General features: G+C 52.6%; 1 protein-coding gene and 1 long non-coding RNA gene across 19 annotated transcripts in view; one reads left to right on the top strand and one right to left on the bottom strand.

The window, feature by feature from the left end:
• Positions 1-497: 497 nt before the first annotated feature.
• LOC121106596 lies at positions 498-17,547 on the bottom strand. The gene is made up of 3 exons (XR_006931287.1): positions 17,449-17,547; positions 1,694-1,829; positions 498-598 (listed from the first exon to the last, which is right to left on the bottom strand). It is a non-coding gene; the product is annotated as an uncharacterized LOC121106596 (long non-coding RNA).
• The window catches only part of FOXP1 (forkhead box P1), a 343,452-nt gene continuing 342,045 nt past the window's right edge, over positions 16,186-17,592 (top strand). For 17 of the 18 annotated variants that reach the window (XM_046899979.1, XM_015293120.4, XM_015293117.4 and 14 more), the window contains exon 1: positions 16,954-16,996. The gene's annotated coding sequence lies outside the window, so the exon portion shown is untranslated. Of the gene's footprint in view, positions 16,243-16,953; positions 16,997-17,592 lie in introns of those variants that run through there. The other variant, XM_040646262.2, reaches the window with a different exon arrangement.

Genomic DNA, 17,592 nt, shown 5'->3' with positions numbered 1-17,592 from the left:
AGAACTAATGCTTCAGCCCCATTAGCTTGCCACTGCACTCCTGCCTCTCTTGCATGCAGGCACTTCAATGAAGCGACTCATGGCGAGCTCATCTGTATCTATTTCATTACCTTGGCCTCTAAGGGCGGTACTGTGTCCAGAGTGGGGATGGGAGCAGGGAGAGGAGCTGGTGGATGCCCTGGGGCAGGCGGCTGTCCCCCTGTGGGGTCACCCTGGGGGTTTTATTGGGGGATCAGGTAGGGCAGGGATGCTCAGAGGTTCAGAGGGAGCAGCCACACCTGTATGGCTGTGAGGAGCACCTATATGGGACTATGGTTTATGCTTTAAAGCAGGCAGAGAGCCTGCATCCACAGGGATGCACAGGGGCACCAAACCCACAGGGCTTTAGGACAGCAGGACAGGAGTGCTCCTCCATAAGGATCCACAGTGAAGGGCTAATCATACCTGCACGGTGGCTGTTTTTTGGTTTAAACCATTATGCATGTAAATGATCCTTCTCAATCACAAAAGCCTGTGCAAACTGGCACTTGTAAAGGAAACTCTGAAGGAGCTCCTGGCACGGTGCTGCTTCCACTGCTTGGAAACTTTGCTGAGTCTCCTGAAACAAAGGCAGATGCATGGACAGAATACGTGCTCGCCACCTCCTTTCTCCATGAGTTTCCCTCCCGCCATTCCTGCTCTCCCCCTGCCACACTACCCTGCCCCGTTTCCATCATCCTTCTCCCTCTGGGCAGCTGTTCCTGCAGTGAGGGTCCCCTCACAGTGCAATGCAGCAGTTGATGGGTGCTTGTGCTGCAATGCTGCACACAAGCAGTTGGAAGTGCAATAGTCAGCCATACCGGGCCAGGCAGGAGTGAAAGGAAAGGCTAAATAAATGCCGTGGCTGCCGTGTGCAACACAACAGCACTTCCAAAACGACAAAACATATTATTTCAGATTTGATATATGCTGCCAATTGAGTTTGAAGGCATCGATCTGGGCTGATTGTTGGGGACAATCAGAAAGTGGAAGGGTAATTGGCTGTCATGTCCCTCATTGATCGGGCACCACGGTTCACAGCTGCAAACATTATTTCGAGTACTTTGCAGCATCTCCTCTAATAAAGGAACACAGAAATTAAGTAACAAGGTGACCTGCATGCTCTGCAAGGGAGGAGGCTGCTTTTAGCCAACACGCCGGTGCTGTAACCAAAAGGAAAGGTGTTGTCAAATGTCATCACTGTAACCAAACAGAAAGCTGTTGGCAAAGGCAAGAGTGCCAGGGAAGGGAAGCGTGGCGTTATGCCTGTATGTGTGCATAGGGATGGCAGCCCCAGCTTGCTGCTCCGGCTGCTCGGCTGCAGCAGAGAGTGAAGCAGAACAAGAAGGCGCAGCGCGTGGGCCGTGTGCCAGGAGAGCGTGACCTTGTCTCTCTAGGTTGTTTAAGACCTTAAAGCAACAAATACTATATGCCATGTGCTCCGCCAGGGCTCACTCACAGCTGATCCAGAAAGAGCGTCCTGGGAGAGGAGCAAATTGGGAAGCGTCCCAAGCTGCTGCAATCAAATCCACAAAAAGTGCATATAAAATTTTTACATATAATCAAGAGGATGGAAAAATTGCCTTATTCCCCGCTGTGCACTTTGGATTAATATAGCCAAACATTATTCAATCCTAATGCTTATGGTGACCACGAAACCTCTTCCCGTGCTTACCAGGAACAGGCAGAGGGTGGCTTTTCTCCCGGAGGAGGTGCGTTTGGTGGCGGTTTGAAGCAATCTGCTGTGTGTGCTGCTGCTTTTCACTAAACCCTGCTGCCTGCCTCCTGCTCCTCGCTCTTTTGGTTGGGGTCTGAGAACAGAGACCAATGACATCAGTGGGGTTTGGTTAGCAGTGAGGTTCTTGTGCCTAAACCCCAAAGAATCCAGACTGGTGCTGGGATGAAGGTCCTGATCTTGGCTGCTGCCTGCACGCCCTGTCCTTTGGGGTGCATCCTGCGTCCCTGCCCTGCTGCTCGATGCCTTAGCTGTGTTTCAGGAGCAGTGTATTGGTGGGAAACCATATGCAGGAAGAAGCCAATGAATGTTGTAGCCATGAGCAGTACCTGGCGGTGCATCGCCTCTGCTCCGGAGCACTCGTTGGTTGGCTTCTCACCTGTAGATGAGGCCCAGTGATCTTCCCTTGGCTGTGCCCAGGTTTTCAATTTCTTTCCCAATTTCCAGATGGCCAAACCCTATCCTGGCAATTTTGGGGCACATCCCACTGCTGAAAGTGCTGAATTGAGCCCATTGGATGATAGAGAAGGAAGAAGAGGAAGGCTGGCTGGGCCAGCAGCTAACACTTAGGGACAGAAAAAATCAAAAATCAAAAGTCACAGCATTCATTTTCACACAATAAGAAGCATTTCTCCTTAGCGTGTGGATATATTGCAGAACGAGCAGGGGCAATGCACGCCCTAGCTTAGTGAAACAAGAGTTAAACAACATCAAATCATTCCCTGTGATGGATCATTAAGAATGTGGAGCCTAAATGTGCAGTAAGATTACAGCATCGTGCAGATGTTCCTGTACCGGCAGCTTATTTTGCATATTGCAAAGTATGGAGATAATTCCTGGTAGTAGCGAACGCAGGCAAAGTCTAGGCTGTCCTATGGTGAGTGCACGTTTGGATTGTTCTACAAGGTGAGTTTTGTGGGGTGGAAAGGACTGATCTATGCTACTTGTCTGGGTGACAGCTGCCAGCAGTGGCACAGCATTCCCACCCACACCCCGCTCAGGACGGACAGATGGACAGACGGTGCGCGTGCTGAGTTAAGTCAACAAGAGAGGGGACCAAGTAAGTAACACTGTGGTTTTCTATTGCTTTTTTTTAAGCGTGTATGATATTCTAACAAAATTTAAGGCAACATTCCTCCTGCTAATTAGTGTTTCCACGGCACTGCAAAAACTACAGCTGTAGGAAGAACCCAGGAAAAGTAATCAGCAGCACAATTAAGCAATCTGCTGTAATGACAGAACACAACATTAGGGTAGAATAATCAGAAACGTAGATATATTTTTCCTCCTTGATTTTCATTTCCCACCCAATGATTTGCTTTCGCTGGGCATCTACAGAGTGATGCCTGATAGAAACGACTGTGTTTAGCGGCTGCAGCTTTGGACCACACTCCAGTGACGATGCCCAAGATAATTCTTGCAACCTCTTGCAGCTAGTGTTGCTTTTAATTTATTTTGTTGAAAATGGAATGTTTGACTTTCTCTAGTCCTGACATTGACATCGGCTTTATCTGCTGTAAGAAGGTCTCAGCTCTCCTAGTGGGATGGGGTGGTTCCTAGCACTTCTGCGGCCATGGCCAGGAGAGGGAAGTGCCTACACCTGTGGGCAGGGGGTGATGGAATGGGCCTGTGCTGCTAGCCCAGAGATCCCCAGGGCTATAAGAGCCCAAGAGGAAGATGAGCTTTCCCTCCCAGGGGATGGATTGGAAGGAGGAAGTCATAGCTCTGTGGGAAGAGGGCTGAAGGTGAGGAAGAGAGGCAAGTCTTGCTGCTCTGCTCTTCTTCTTGGGTGCTGCAGGGGAGAAGCAGCTTTGGTAGTGTTGGAAGTGATCTGCATGTCTTGAGGTCCTGTGGGGCTTAAGTGAGCTTTGCAGTGGAGCTTTTGGAGAAGGTTGGGGCCCAAGTGTGTAAGCTCTGGTGAAAGGAAAGGCCTTGGATGCTTGTAGGTGGAGTTACTGTCTCTGGAGGCACTGGAGAAATGTGTAGGTGTCCCTCTAAGGAGTATAATTAGTGAGAATGGGTTGGGGTTGGACTTGGTGATCTTAGTGGTCTTTTTCCAACCTTAATAATTCTAAATCATGTGTGATTGATGAAAATGCCTGTCAGAAATAAACTAGAAAATGTCAGTATGTTCCCCTGATAATTTTTTTCCTTTGCATTCTCTATAACCTAATGAAATGGCAACTATAAAATTACATATACTGAGAACAAAAGTCTTGTGATAGCAATGCAAGAGCAGCTGGGAGCATGATACCTCTACGTTTTAGGATACTTTGGCTTTTGGCTTAAGAAAAAAGCTTAGGATAAAAATTACCAAAGCTACCTCAAACCGAGGGGAGGGGGTGTGGGTTCCAGCTCCTTCAGACGCTGCTGAAGATCTTAGTGTTGCTCCATTTGATTCCCAATGCTTGCTTTTGCGTGGCCAGCACAGGTCAGGTACCTGGTGGCCACAGCCTGTGCTCAGTGAAGCTGGTGAGAAGTCCCGTTGCTATTGCTGTTTCCAGAAGGGCTCTGAGCTCAGAGCTGTGGCTGCTCTGCACGGCCCAGTCCCACCTGGGAGACTTCAGCCCCCTGACTCACCCACCCGGAGCTGCTCCTCCTTCCCCACGTGCCTGTGGAAGTGCAACTGAAGAGCTCCGTGTCCGGGGAGCGGGGATGTGTCTGCAACACTTGCTGGCGAAATCCCAAACCATGGAGGAATGCTGGGTTAATTCTTCAGCTGAGTATCAGCTGAAAGTAATGTATACCCCAAATTAATGCAGACAATGCCTAGTCTGGTCGGCAGGCCCTCTGTATTCTTGAATTCTTTTCTACTAAAACTCAATAAAAACATGGGGGTGGAAGGTGCTGCTGGGAATTTGCTTTTTGTTCTGCTTAAGTGCCGTATTTCTCAGCAGTCTTCAAGTTTCTCAGCATGAAGATATTGTTACATCAGAACTACTGTGGGTTTAACACAATTCTCAATTTGCAGGCAAATGGATGTATTGTGTAGGGGCTTATCCACAGAGGACTGTGAAACTACAAATTACAATCCAGCTGCATTTTCTTATCTGGATATTTTCCCTCCCATGTGCCTGTGAGTTCTCTCCTGTACACAAGTAGAAGGTGCAAAGAGATGCTTGGTGAGAAAGCAGAGACTTAACCTGGTATCAGAAGGGTCCCTGACAGCACAGAAGATCCCATGTGTGTGAGTGGATACTGTGCTTGGATGGGATGGTGTGGCTGATGCCCATCTTGAACTGGATGGAGCCACGTTCACACAGGCTGTGGTGTCTCTAGATTTAGTGGTTGGTTTTTTTTTTTGGTGATTATTTGGAGATTTTTTTTTTTGTAACTGACTCTTAAAAAAAAAAAAAATCCTCAACAGAGGTGACAGTCAACACATCTGCTGAAAGCTTCTCCACCAAAGGAGGAAGGGAAAGAAGAGAGCTATCCCTCCTCTGGTTACTGATGATGGCAGCAAACTAGGGGACCCAGTCATCCAACCTTCCCTTCTGTTCCCCCCACCTTGCAGGGAGCTCACCAGCAGGTCCCCATGGCACTGGCTCTGTCACAGCCACACAGCTGAGGCCAGGTTATTAGGATCGTAGCTGGCTTAGGTTGGAAGGGGCGTTAAAGTTCTCCTAGGTCTCTAACAGTCTCCTAGGTCTCTCCACCTGCTGTGGGTTGATGGTCACTCACTGGTCCAGGCTGCCCAGCACCTCATCCAGCCTGGCCTGGAGCACCTCTAGGGACAGAAAATCTGTACCAGCATCTCACCACTCCAAGTGTGCTTGGATCCAGTGCTGGAGGAAACCAAGCATGTCTGGGTGGAGATTCAACAGCCCCAGTAGACAGGACCAGCTCTCAGCCCTCATTCTTCAAAGCAGAGGACTGCATTACCCAATCTCTGTGATGTTCTGGACACCTGCTAGCCTGTAACAGTGGAAACTCAATGACTCCATGATAACATTATGTTTATTTGCTTCCTTTCAAATGGCCGTGGATGTGCAGGATGCTGACAAATGGGATTTGGACTCATCTTTAAGTTGACCAGGAAATAAATATATCAGAGCGACAGTACTTCTCTGGGCTCTTGCTGAGATCTGAGAGTTGCTGGCCGCTCTGTCCCCTGGCTCAGTTTAAGCAGCAGAAATGTCCATGTGTTCTGTCAAAGCACTTTACTTGTGACAGGCAAAGTGCTGCCTTGAACTGGAAAACCATTCAGAGCAAATAAATGCATTAGTTCAATGCAGGGTATCTTATATTTGATACACGGCACTTCCTAATCACTTTACAGAACATCTGGATGGCCTTGAAATGAAACCAGTGCTGGCGTCATCTTCCATTTGGATGTGGGATCCGTTTCTGAGGCCTTTTTCCAGGAGAGGGCCTCTTGGAGCTCTGTATCAGTTAGGTTGGGTCCTGCAAGTCTAATCTCTGCTAAATAAAATTAATGGCTGCTTCAGTATTAAAGGAGCACACAGGAGGTTGCCGGGCCCTTTGGAACTCATAGTGCCAGTTGTAGGATCGCATTGGGAAGTGCAGATGTGACTTTTCATAGGGCTGTGCACTTTTAGGGCAGCACCCAGTGCAGGTGTTTTCTGGCAGAATGATGCTTAATAACTACTTGCAACTGTTAACGTAACGTACAGGAGGCTGTAATTAAACCCCTTGTGTTGGAACAAGATGTGGAACAGCACACAGCATCAGACATTGGCTGCTGCTTGAGCTCCACCGAGAGTAGAGGGGATGGCAGGAAGGGAGAGATGCGCTCCTATTGCTGTGAGCTGGGCTCGGCTCAACAACAGCAAAACTGTTTGCAACATCTTCTTGTCAACATCTGTTTGTCTTTGAGTTCATGAAAGTGGAGAAAATCTCATTCATTTTATTTTATTTTTTTCTTGTGCTGGAATTTTGCATGCTTGTTGCTGTTATTTTGGCAGCATAAACGATGCTGGAATGTTTCACCTTTTTCCAAGTTTCTGAGCTGGGTTGTTCAGTGGAGGTTTGTCACATAAATCATGAGGCTTTCCTTCTGCTGCCAGCCAAATCATAATTCTTATATCATATGCTTTTGTTGTTTGTTGTTTCCTTCTCCTTAAAGCTCCAGCTCCTGGGATCACGAGAATGCATGAAAATCTCTTACTTCTGCTTTCTGTCATGTGTTTGTTTTTCCTTCAGTTTCCAGCACTGAGAGCTGTGGAGAAACTTTTGGGTGTCATCTGAAAGATGAAAAAATGGAATTCATTAAATTCCTTTTTTTTTTTTTTTTTTTATACCAGTTAGATAACTTTTGGAAACTGTGACTCATGATTTTGAGTGCTCGGTTCTGGCATGGCCACAGCTCTGCTCCCACGTGGCCGGGAGCGCTGGAAGGAGCCACACGGGGCTCGTCTGTCTGCACCAACAAGTCCTAGCACAGAGAGCTGGGCTGGGAATCCACAGTGCCCTGCTTCCATGGCGTGCATTCCCTGAGTACCTGCCCTCTGGGAGCAGTCTCAGGACATGCCTCTATCTGAGTAATTTGGGGTGTGCACACTGGAGCCCCTCTAGCTGGCAGCCACGTGGTGATGGACCAGAAGTAGCTTTGAATGTTGCACTGCTCTTGTTAGCATGGGCATGGCTCCTAGATGATGCTGTTGTACAGATGTTGAGCCCTCAGAGTGCTCTGAGACATGCTGAGTGCGGTGCTGTGTTCCCTTCTTGGCTTCCTGTAGCACCTTTGTGTCAAGGGGCAGATGGATCAGTGCATTTTCTGGTTCTGTTGGAAAGGAAGAGGATAAAGACCTGTGGCCTTTCTGCTTGGCCATGGAGGTGTGCTCTGCAGTGCCAGGGGCCTCCTGTGGGAAGGCAGTGACACCTGTGTGACCAGCTGGGGGGCTTCACTTGCCATTGAAGCTCCATGCACCCCATCTCCAACAGCTTGTTGTCACGAGGGCAGTATATCTCAGCTCCTTGGAACCATTGGATGGGCATCAGTGGGATGGAAAAGTCTTGGAGGGATGGTGTGAGACCCATGGAAAGAGCATGGGACAGGTGGGAGGGAGCAGTTCTGACTCCCTTCTGTCTGCTCACATCAGCTGGAAGGAGAAAAGGGGAAATGAGCCATTGGGGCAGTCCTGCTGAGAGGGACCAAGGGGAAGAAAGCTGCTTGAGGGGAGTTCACCTGGGGTTGGGTCTGGGCACCGGGCCATGGGAGCAGCCAGGCCAGCATCCAGGGGCTGCTGTGGGAGGGCAGGGGCTGGGGCTGCATTGAGTTCCAGCATCTCCGGATGCGGGCAGGGAGCTGTGTTTTCCAAGGCAGCACAGACAGGATGCTGAGGGGTGGGAGAGACAGATTTCCTTCTGCTGTGAATGGGCTGGGGGTGGGGTGCACGGCTGGGCTTTAACCCTTACCTGCTCCTTTCTTCTCCAAAATGAACTGCGATCTTGGGAAACCACTATAGGACTGGGAGGCACAAAAACCTTGAGGCTGTTGGCGTGAGGATGGTGCTGGGAGATTTGTTACCAGTGTGCTCTCACCCCTTGCCCCACCCTGGGCACTTCTCCTTTTTGCTTTGAAGTTTGCTCAGTGGCATCGCTGGGACCAAAATGAGCACTGGAGGTGCCAAGGGAGGGATGTACAGGACACTGCCTTGTGTCAGACAGAAGTAAATGGCAGGAGCAAACTCAGGAGCTGGGACAAGCTACCTCTGGAAGCTTGAAAAGGGGGAGATTTAATCCATCTCTTAGAAAGGGAGAGAGAAAAATCTTAGGAGTAAACGGGTCCTGTTGCTGCTCAGCAGTGAGAGGTCTTCTATGTCTGTTGCAAAGTCATGAGGAGGACAACATGGAGGAAGTGGAGCAGGAAAAACCCAAACCAAGTGCCACCGGTTCCCACTGCCAAACCTGAGCCCTTGGAAACGCTGGACCAGAGCAAAACCCTTCAGGCACGTGAGTGTGTGCAGACATCTGGGAGAGGTGCCGGCTGGATGGGATGGCAGGGAAAGCTCTCCTGCTTCCTGCACGGCTCCCAGAGCAGCAGAGAGTGCAGATGGTGGAAAGCTGGCAGCCAGGCTGCAGGTGTGGTGAAAGAGCCGTGTTTTCTAAACACATCAAATCCTTATTGCTCCGGCCTTTTGTAGATAAGGATCAGCTTTGACTTTAAAAGAAATTACAGCAGAAGTGGTTGTCTATGTTAGGATGAATACCTGCTTCCAGGTTGGGCTTTGTAGAGCTGAGCTTCGTAAACAAAATATCTCATGTGATTAACGCAGTCCGAGGGTTGGTGGAGATGTGCCTCAGCCTCTCAGTATCGGGGTGGAAGCTGCAAGGCGTCCGCCAGAGAATTACCCTGAGCAGGAAGAAACAGCCAGGAGGCTCCTGGGTGTGAGGATTCCATTTAAATAATTCCTTCTCCCAGAAATAATGGCCCTCCTGAAAGTCTGGAGTTCTGCTGAGATTCAAAACACTCTTTGCGCTGCTGACGTTTGATGTGCGAAGGTGGCAGAGAGCGCTTGTGAACCACCGAGAGCCAAAGAGTTTGTAGCAAAACATCTGGTCTCTAGGTCGAGCTGATAAAGAACGCTTTCGGTAGCTCTCATAATGTTCCTTCCCTGTGCTTGTGCTAATTTCAGTGGGAGAAACTGTCCCGCTGCTGACCTCACTCTGTTCTGCTGAATGTGAATGTTGGAATGCCAGAGATAGCAGCCCTATGGCAAGTGTGACCAGCTCACCTGGCAGAAGGAGGTCCCCCCACTCCCAGAGCAGCCTTCAGGAAGGTTGGTTCCCTTGCCAGCCGTCCCATTTCAGATTTCAGTGCTCTCCATTTTGTTTCCAGTATTTTTCACTTATATCATCAACACTTTCCCCCACTTCTGAGGGCAGGATGGGATTCCCACCCCAGCCACAACACACAAGGACTGAGCAACGTGGAAGTGGTCAGTTTGGGCTGAGCTGTGTGTTCTGGGGGTGATCTGATCCCCCAGGTGCTCTGAGCTACGCTTTGGTGCTGCCAGGAGGGAGTGATGGCAGAACATGACTTATGATGCTGTGGTCAAAAAGCAGAAGGCTGGGTAGAGACCTTGCAGGTGGATTTCTGCCTGCGGTGGTCTTGGTCTTCTCTGCTTCATATGCAGCAGGCACACCTGCTCTGCGTTGGAGCATCCCCAGTGTGACATCCCTCCCACGTGAGTTCAGGCTGTCCCTCCTCTCTCAGGCTCGAGCCTCAGTTGCTGCTCCGTCCAATTGCTCCAGTTAGTGCTGTGGTTTGTTTTTCTTTATTAAGAAGGGTGCTCGAGACCTGCTTGTTTTTGAGCCCAGCTCTCTTTAATCTGTCCTTGCCATCACTGAGGTTAAGTGAGTTTCCTGCCCAGCAGCTCCTTGGGCAAATTACAGCCCATGAGAGGCGGCCAATAAGCCTTCCACCACGCAGATTTTGTCCAGCAGAGCCCAATAAATTAGGTCATGCTGCCATATGCAGCCCGAGCCGGCTGGGCCGGTGTGCAGGGACGTGTCTGGGAGCTATGGGTGTGCAGGAGCCGGGGCGGAGCTGCGCCCTTCGTTTCCAAGGACCAATTTCACTGGTGCAGGAAGATGGATGCCTTCCTGCGGGAGCTTTTTGTCTGTGCCAAAGTATCTCCAACAACTCTGCCAAGGTATCTCGGGGCTGGGCTAGGTAATTATTTCGCGATTAGATGTTGAAATCAAATAAGTTAATCATTTTACAAGCTCGAAGGAAATCCACGCATTATATCCGAAACTCCTTCACAACATCTGTGCGTAGCTCCATCGTCTTCTGCAGATCATCGGCCAGAGAGCCAACAGTGCTCCACCAAATGGCTCCCGAGGCACTGCTGCAGAGGTATGGGACTGAGGGCAGCCCCGCTCTGCTCAGCCCCCAGCAGTGGTTGTCAGCACAGTGGGCACCTCCATCTCCATTCATACGGCACAGAAAAGATCGGGGCGCTAACGGGAGAGACTCCTCTTCTGAAAAGCGGCTTTAAATGCTGTCGAGAACCACCACAGTGATATGGTTTTTATATAAATAATAATTAATTACATGCAAATCAGACTTTTCCCCACCCCTTCCATTAGTAGCGTCTTGTGGAGCTCTCTGTCTTGTTTCTGTCCGCTCCCTTCGACTGGTTGAATGGCAGCAGACATCATTTGCAATGCTAACGTCAGTTACGGGTCAAAATGGGCAAGGAAAACACAACCCGGGGTTTTATCAATGCAATAACAACCAATTCTGTCTGGAGATGGCAGCGCACTGGGGCTTAACCTCTTCACTGCCATGCGGCGGGAGCCACCAGGAATCACTTTTCTGGTCTCTCCTTCAGCTATTTCTAACTTATTTTCACCCCGTTCCTTCTCCTGACCGTTGTTTTTTTCCCCTCTCTCCCCTGTCTGCTGTTTACCAGAGCATCTGGTAGTGTTTATCTCCCAAGAAGGAGGCTGCTGCTTTCGTAGATATGTAACCAGAGCGGAAGCTTTAATCTTTGTTGATGTTGGACCTTTGGATTAGGAAAGTCACAATAGTGGAAAAGTTGAGATGAAATAATACTCCATTGGAGCACAATTCTGAAGCAGCATCAGCAGAAAATGCTCCATGGCAGAAGCTGCAGCTACAATCGTGGCACGGATGGGTTGGATGGGCCCTAACAGACCACCCAGCTCCAACCCACCCGTGGGCACGGCTGCCAACCACCAGCTCTGCGTCTCCAACTGTAGGGAAGGTCCTGTAAGCCATGGAGGGGAGGGAGGAACTGCTCCAAGCTCCAGCAGATGCAGGCAGTGAGTGGTTGGTGTTTGGAAGCCCTTATGGAGAAAAGGCTCTACTGGAAGCTGCAGCAGGAGATGGTGCTCTGCATCTCTTGCCCTCAGAGCACCGAGGTTTCTGCAGAAGCCTTAAAGATGCTGAGCCTGGCTTCATTAGTTGTCAAGAAGCAGTGCTGTCACCCAGAGGTGCAGACAGCACTGCAGAGGCCTGGTGGCAGGAGGTAGGTGTCAGCAGGGCTGAGTGTGGTGCTCACAGCAAAGTGTTCTGCTGCCTTCCCTGGGGACAGGGCACTGAACCTGCAGGAAGGCCGTGTTGGGAGCAGGTGTGACATCCATCCGGGTGGCTGCTGCCTTCACAGCAACAACTTCAGGCGTTAATACTGTAAATGCATCACAGATTTGGTGGTTAGTAGTTCTTTTTTTTTAATAGCAATAGCACCTAATGTAATTCAGATTTCTAAGTAAATGTCCTGTTTCAGGTCTGCCGAGGTGCTTTCTACCAGGATAGATGCTAGCCCTCACCAGGTCAGTTGTAAACCTGGCTACAGACTTCTCAGGAGATGGCACTGTGTGGAAAAACTTCGCTCTGTGGGTGGAGGTGACAGAATGGAGCTCAGCCTACAGCTTTGCTATAGTGAAGGCTGCAATGCACCACCAGGCTAAGGGGTTACCTGGCACAGGTAGGTGGCAGGCTGTCCTGCAGTGGTGTACCAAGCAGAGGTGTGCAGTTGGCCTGTCCCAACCTCTGAGCCTTCATGGTAAGTGCTGAAAGAGCCCAGGCCTGGGGGGTCCTGTGGCCCCAGTGGTGAATGCTAACATGGCAACGAGGAGGTAACGGGTCTCAGTGGGGCTGTGCTGTGGCATGGGCACGGTAGGGGAGGGGGGGCACCTCAGAACAAAGCCATGAGTGAAGGGGGTTTGTGCACAGAAATCTCAGCCCGCCGCTTCCTGCATGCAAAAACGCAGTCTCAGCAGCACCGAAGCGGTCTGTGCACACATGCCAAACTTGTCATTTATAAAAACTCAAAAAAAGCTCTGACAAATGCTGAAGCTGTTAGTTTTGACACTTCTGACATGAAACACTTTGATTTTTTCACTTTGAAACTACTTTGTGTTCAAAATGTCCTTTAATTTTATTTTCAAGCAAGGGGGGTTGTGTGTGTGTGTGTTTTTTTTTCTTTATTTCCCTAAAAATCAAGATTGAAACGAAATCTTTGGATTGACTCGAGATGAAACTGCACCCAGATTTCTGCTCTCACCGAGCTCGCCCTTAGATGCTCAGGTTTGGCTTTGAGTCCCCTTTTTCCCCCCCAGATTTGCCAGTTGGTTTATGGAGGGCTGCAGAGAACGTCAGCCCTGGCACAGCTGAACTATTTTTTTGGTGGCTGTCAGTTGCAAAAACAAGAGCCTCACTTCTGCTTTCCAGGAGATGGAGTTCATTTTGCATCTCGCTGGGATAAATACGAACCTGCATTCTTTCCTTTTTTTTTTCTTTTTTCTTTTTCTTTTCTGCAGAGGGTTTTGTTACGTTATCTGTTTAGACATTCCGTTATATGTTAGTAATGTGAATAATGACTATTCCGTGCTGCCGAGCTCTCCCTCTTGGCGCAGGAGCGGGGCGTCAGGAGACACCTGGCACTGTTGACAGAGCGCTGAACTCGAACGCCTCGCGCTGTGACAGGGCAAGCCCAAATATTTTGGGAAGAGCCCTTGTTATGTTACTGCAGGGCCTGGTAGCTCTGTGCTGGGGACTCGCTCTGTATCAGCACCGAGCTGGCTGCCGCCTGTTGTTGGGGGAGCGGCGTGAGCTCTGGGATGGTGGTAGTTCTTGGGGAGGGGGGTTGGATTTGGGTGCTTCTTTCTGTAGGGGATTGGCTTTGGGTGTCTCTTTCTGTAGGCTCTGAGGGCCCTCCTGAAGGCGCTGGGACTCAGGAGGAGGATAGGAGGCCCTGATGGATGCTGTTCTGGGGGCTGGGGAGAGAAAAGCTGAAGTTTTCTGCAAGGGAAACAAAAGTTAAGTGTAGTTCCTATTTGTAGATCAATACAAGCACTTTCTCGGGCATTCAAGTACACTCTTAGGCCTATTTTCTTCCATCAGCTGCAACCCATCTCTTCTGGTGTACTTCATGCACCTTTTGCACAGCCTGTGTCCAGTTTGTGGTGGCTCAGATTAATTGCTTGTAGACTTTCAGCGAGATTGGATGTCTTCTGGTGTTTGCCAATTCACGTAGAGCAGACAATTGCATTCAGGAAGCAATGGGAGTTAAATGACATTAATGTCCATGAATATTCATTGAAGAATCGCTACCAAATTCAGGCAGATGAATAGCCCAACACAAATCCTATGGTCATTTATCTCCCCCTCCCCAGGAGAAGGCAATACGCACTGCCTGGCAGCTGCGGGCACATGGCGGCGGGCTGTGGAGTTCTCTCGGGGCAGTTCCTGATGCACTGGTGGTTGGAGGGACACCTCAGGAACAGAGAGAGCTGCTGTGGGGCAGAGCAGCATGATGTCGTCCTGCTGCTGGGCTCTGAGCAGAGCCGCCCCATCCTGTGTCTCAGCACACGGTGCAGAGTGGGGTGAATCCATCTGCAGCGCTGCTTCGTGTAGACCATACATCATGTAGATGATGTAAGATGATGGTTAAATTGAAAAATTATCTATTTCTGGCTGCAGTCCTCATTTGGGTCATTTGTAACTTCCTTTAGTCAGACAAGCCAATTGAGACCTTAGCTGTGTCGCCTTCGCTCTATCTCTGTGTCCAGTTCCCCCAGCTGGGAAAGCGACTCCAGTTGGTGCAGCTGCTGCCGCCAGCACTGGGGTCAGCCAGTGCTGATAGAGGGCATGTCTGGGCCTTGTGGTTAAAGGATGTTCTTTAAATGTTCCCTCTCATGGGAACTGTCAAGTCAACCCTTCTCATCCTTAACATTATCTGGGCAATGGAAATCTTGGTGTTCACTTTCGTGTATGTGTACTGTATGTGTACCAGGTGCTGGGCAGAGCAGCACCTACTGCCTCTTCTAGAGGTAGCCATTGCCTGATCCATGCAGACGCTATCTACAAAGGGAGAACCAGCACAATGCATTTCTCCTTTAAATGTACCTACCAGCTTCTGAGGGGGCATGCAGCCTGCAGCTCAGCTTTCTGTGCCTGAAGCTCAGGCAGGACCATGGCACAGTGCTGCATGGGCCGTGCACCCACCAAGAGCAGCACGGGGCCGGGAAACAGCCACGCAGTCACGTGCTGCAGGGCCTCAGGACTTTGGGGCCTGGCTGCTGGGACAGCAGAGGTGTGGCATCACAGTAGCTTGGAAAACATTCTGACTTTAAACCAAGGAACGCCTATAATTACAGAGGCGTCATCACTTTCATCATGTTTTTTCAGCTAACAAGCTGTAGTTGCAGCCCGCGTACACCCCTGCCAAAGTGCACAGTGTTTGTTCCCGGGATGGTGGTGCTGGGGGTGGGAATACGGAGCATCCTTCTCCAGGCGTGTGTAAAACAATCCAGCAGTAAACAGTTCGAGTACAATTAGCAGCGATGTTGGCGGAGTGAGCATTCCCACCGCTGGTACCGTCTGTGGAATTAATCATGTTTTACAGCGCTGACGTTACTGCTTTAGGTTTGTGAACTCAAAAACAGCAGCGAGAGTTTCTGATAAACAGTGTTTATTCCAGGATGAAATGTATACCAAATATCTCTCAGAACAGTACGGGGTGTGGAGGGGGGGGGGGGAGGGGTGCTTTAGAAAAGTTACTTTAATGCAGTCATCTCTTTTTTTTTTCTTCCTGCTGAAGAAATGGATGAACAAAAAAGCCTCGGCCTCATCAGCTCAGAATAACCTGCGCCACGTGGGGTTAAAGCTGGGGCTTCTTTTCTGTTCTGCAGCTCCCAGGCGCCTGCTGGCTCGCAACGCGCAGCCCAACATCACCTCCGCGCATCCTTATTTACAGCGATTTTCCCCTTCGCTACGTACGACAGCGCGAAGGGCGCACCGGCACACCGCCCGCCCCGCACCCAGGTGCGCTGCGCGGCGCTCCCCGCTCCATGGGGCGCTGCCGCCGGGAGGTGGCGCCGCGGGTCCGGCCCCGAGAGCGGAGCGCGGCGGGGGGCGAACGGCTCCGCGCCCGGGGGGGGGGACGTGCGGAGCTCCGCGCCCCGCGTAGCCGCCGTACGGAACTGCAGCCGCCGTACCGCTCACGGCGATCTGCCCCCCGGCGCCCCGGGAGCTTTGTTTTAGCCCCGCTGGAAGGCAGGACGCAAAAAAAAAAAAAAAAAAAAAAAAAAAAAAAAAAAAAAACAACCCAACCAACAACAAATACTAAATCCAAAAGAACGGGGGAAGAAAATAGGTTCCGAGCGGGTTCCCGCAGCCGCGAGAAAATAGTTTGTAGCGAACAAAGTCGGTAACTCGGGGCCACCCGCTCACTGCAGCTCCCGTCGCGTCCCGCATCCCGCCGCGTTGCTCCCGCGGCCGCTCGGTGTCGGCTCTCCGCCGGGATCTGAAACTTTACGGGGCTGCTCTCGGCTTCCCCCCCCCCCCCCCGCGTCCCCCAGCGCCGTCCCGCGGGCAGTGCGGGGACCCCGGCGCGGGATGCGCAACTCCCGGGGAGCAGCGCCGCGCTCGGCTCCCGCACTCCCGCTCGGCGGCCGGTGCGCGCCGCTGCGCACCCGCGCAATGCTGCTTGGGCGGGAGGGTTGGGGGGGTTGAGGCGCGCAGGCTGCGCCCGCTTCGCCGCTCCGCGCAGGTAAGGAGGTAGGAGGGGGGTGCGTGGGTACCCGCGGGCCTAACCCCCCAGCCCTTCCCCCCCCACCCCCTTCAAGCCACCCGCGCAGCGTGCCGGGACTGCGCGGCGTGCGGATGGAGGGGAGGCTGGGGGGAACTAAAAGTTGCTGCGGGCCCGAGGATGCGGCGCTGCCCTGCGTCCGCCCCCCGCGCAAAACCCGCGCAGCGCCGCGCACCCGATTCGCCTTCTCCGCGCGGCCCCCACCCCACCTCCTCGCCCCGCAAGCCATCGGCTCCGAGCTCTGCAACCCCCACCCCGCTTTTATTATTATTATTATTATTCTCTCTCCGCCCCCCCCCCCCCCTATTTTTCCCCTGCACCGAGCCTTGTTTACCCAGCAGGTGGATGTGACGTCAGAGACTGACAACAGCAAAAAATAACAACATCTCCCTCCGCGGGGGTGGCGCGGGCCGCCCCCAGCCCGCCCGGAGCGAGCGGCGGCGCGGGGCTGCGCGGGGCGGGGAGGGGGGAGCCGCGGGGCGGGGGCGCGGCGCGGGGCGGCGTGCGGGGCCCCGAGCGGAGCGGAGCGGAGAGCTCTATTGTTATTTACCGAGCGGCGGAGCACGCCGCCGCCGCCGCGCCGCGCCGCCCGGGCTCGGCGTGCCGGAGGGACGGGAGGGAGGGACGGGACGGAGAGGCAGCCTCGAGCCGCTCCGCGCCGCCGCCCGCCCCGGGGCCGCGCCGTGCTGGGTAGGGGCCAGGCCGAGCGCTGCGGGTGAGTCCGCCGTCCCCCGACACTTTCCCCGCTCCTCCCGGGGCTGTTGCACTTCTTCCCCCCGCCGCCGGTCCCACGTGTCCGCCCTCTCCCCCCCTCCCCTTACCGCCGGTACCGGGGGTGGGGGGCGGCGGTGCGCACCCGCGGAGCCCCCTCCCCCGCCCCCGGGCCGCGCGGCCGCCCAAGCCCCCCGCCCGCCCACTTTGCAAACTTCCGCCCCCCCCCCCACCCCAAAAAAACAAAACCCGGCCCCGCGCCGCGCACGCCCTCCGTGCAGTGGGATGCGCCCCCCCCTCCCCCCCCCCGCCCCTCCGCGTTGTCTGCGCGCTTTCCGCTGGGTTCCCCCGCGCCGCCGCGCAAAGGGGCGCGCAAAGCCCAACTTCGGCGCTCAGGGCAAGAAGTTGCGGCGGGGCCGCCCCCCCCCCGCGCCGGGCCCCGCTCCCCCTCGGCACCTGTTGCGGCTTTCCGCCCGCGCTCTGCCTTCCGCGGGCGCTCAGCTCCGCGCCGCGCATCCTCCCCCACTCCGCGTCCCTCGGGCCCGTTGCGCCCATCCCCCCCTTCTTCTTTTTTTTTTTTTTTTTTTTTTTTTCCCTTCT

This window comes from Gallus gallus, chromosome 12 (assembly GCF_016699485.2).
Source record: "Gallus gallus isolate bGalGal1 chromosome 12, bGalGal1.mat.broiler.GRCg7b, whole genome shotgun sequence".
In the NCBI taxonomy this organism is placed as follows: domain Eukaryota; kingdom Metazoa; phylum Chordata; class Aves; order Galliformes; family Phasianidae; genus Gallus; species Gallus gallus.
This window is presented reverse-complemented; position numbering and strand designations above follow the sequence as displayed.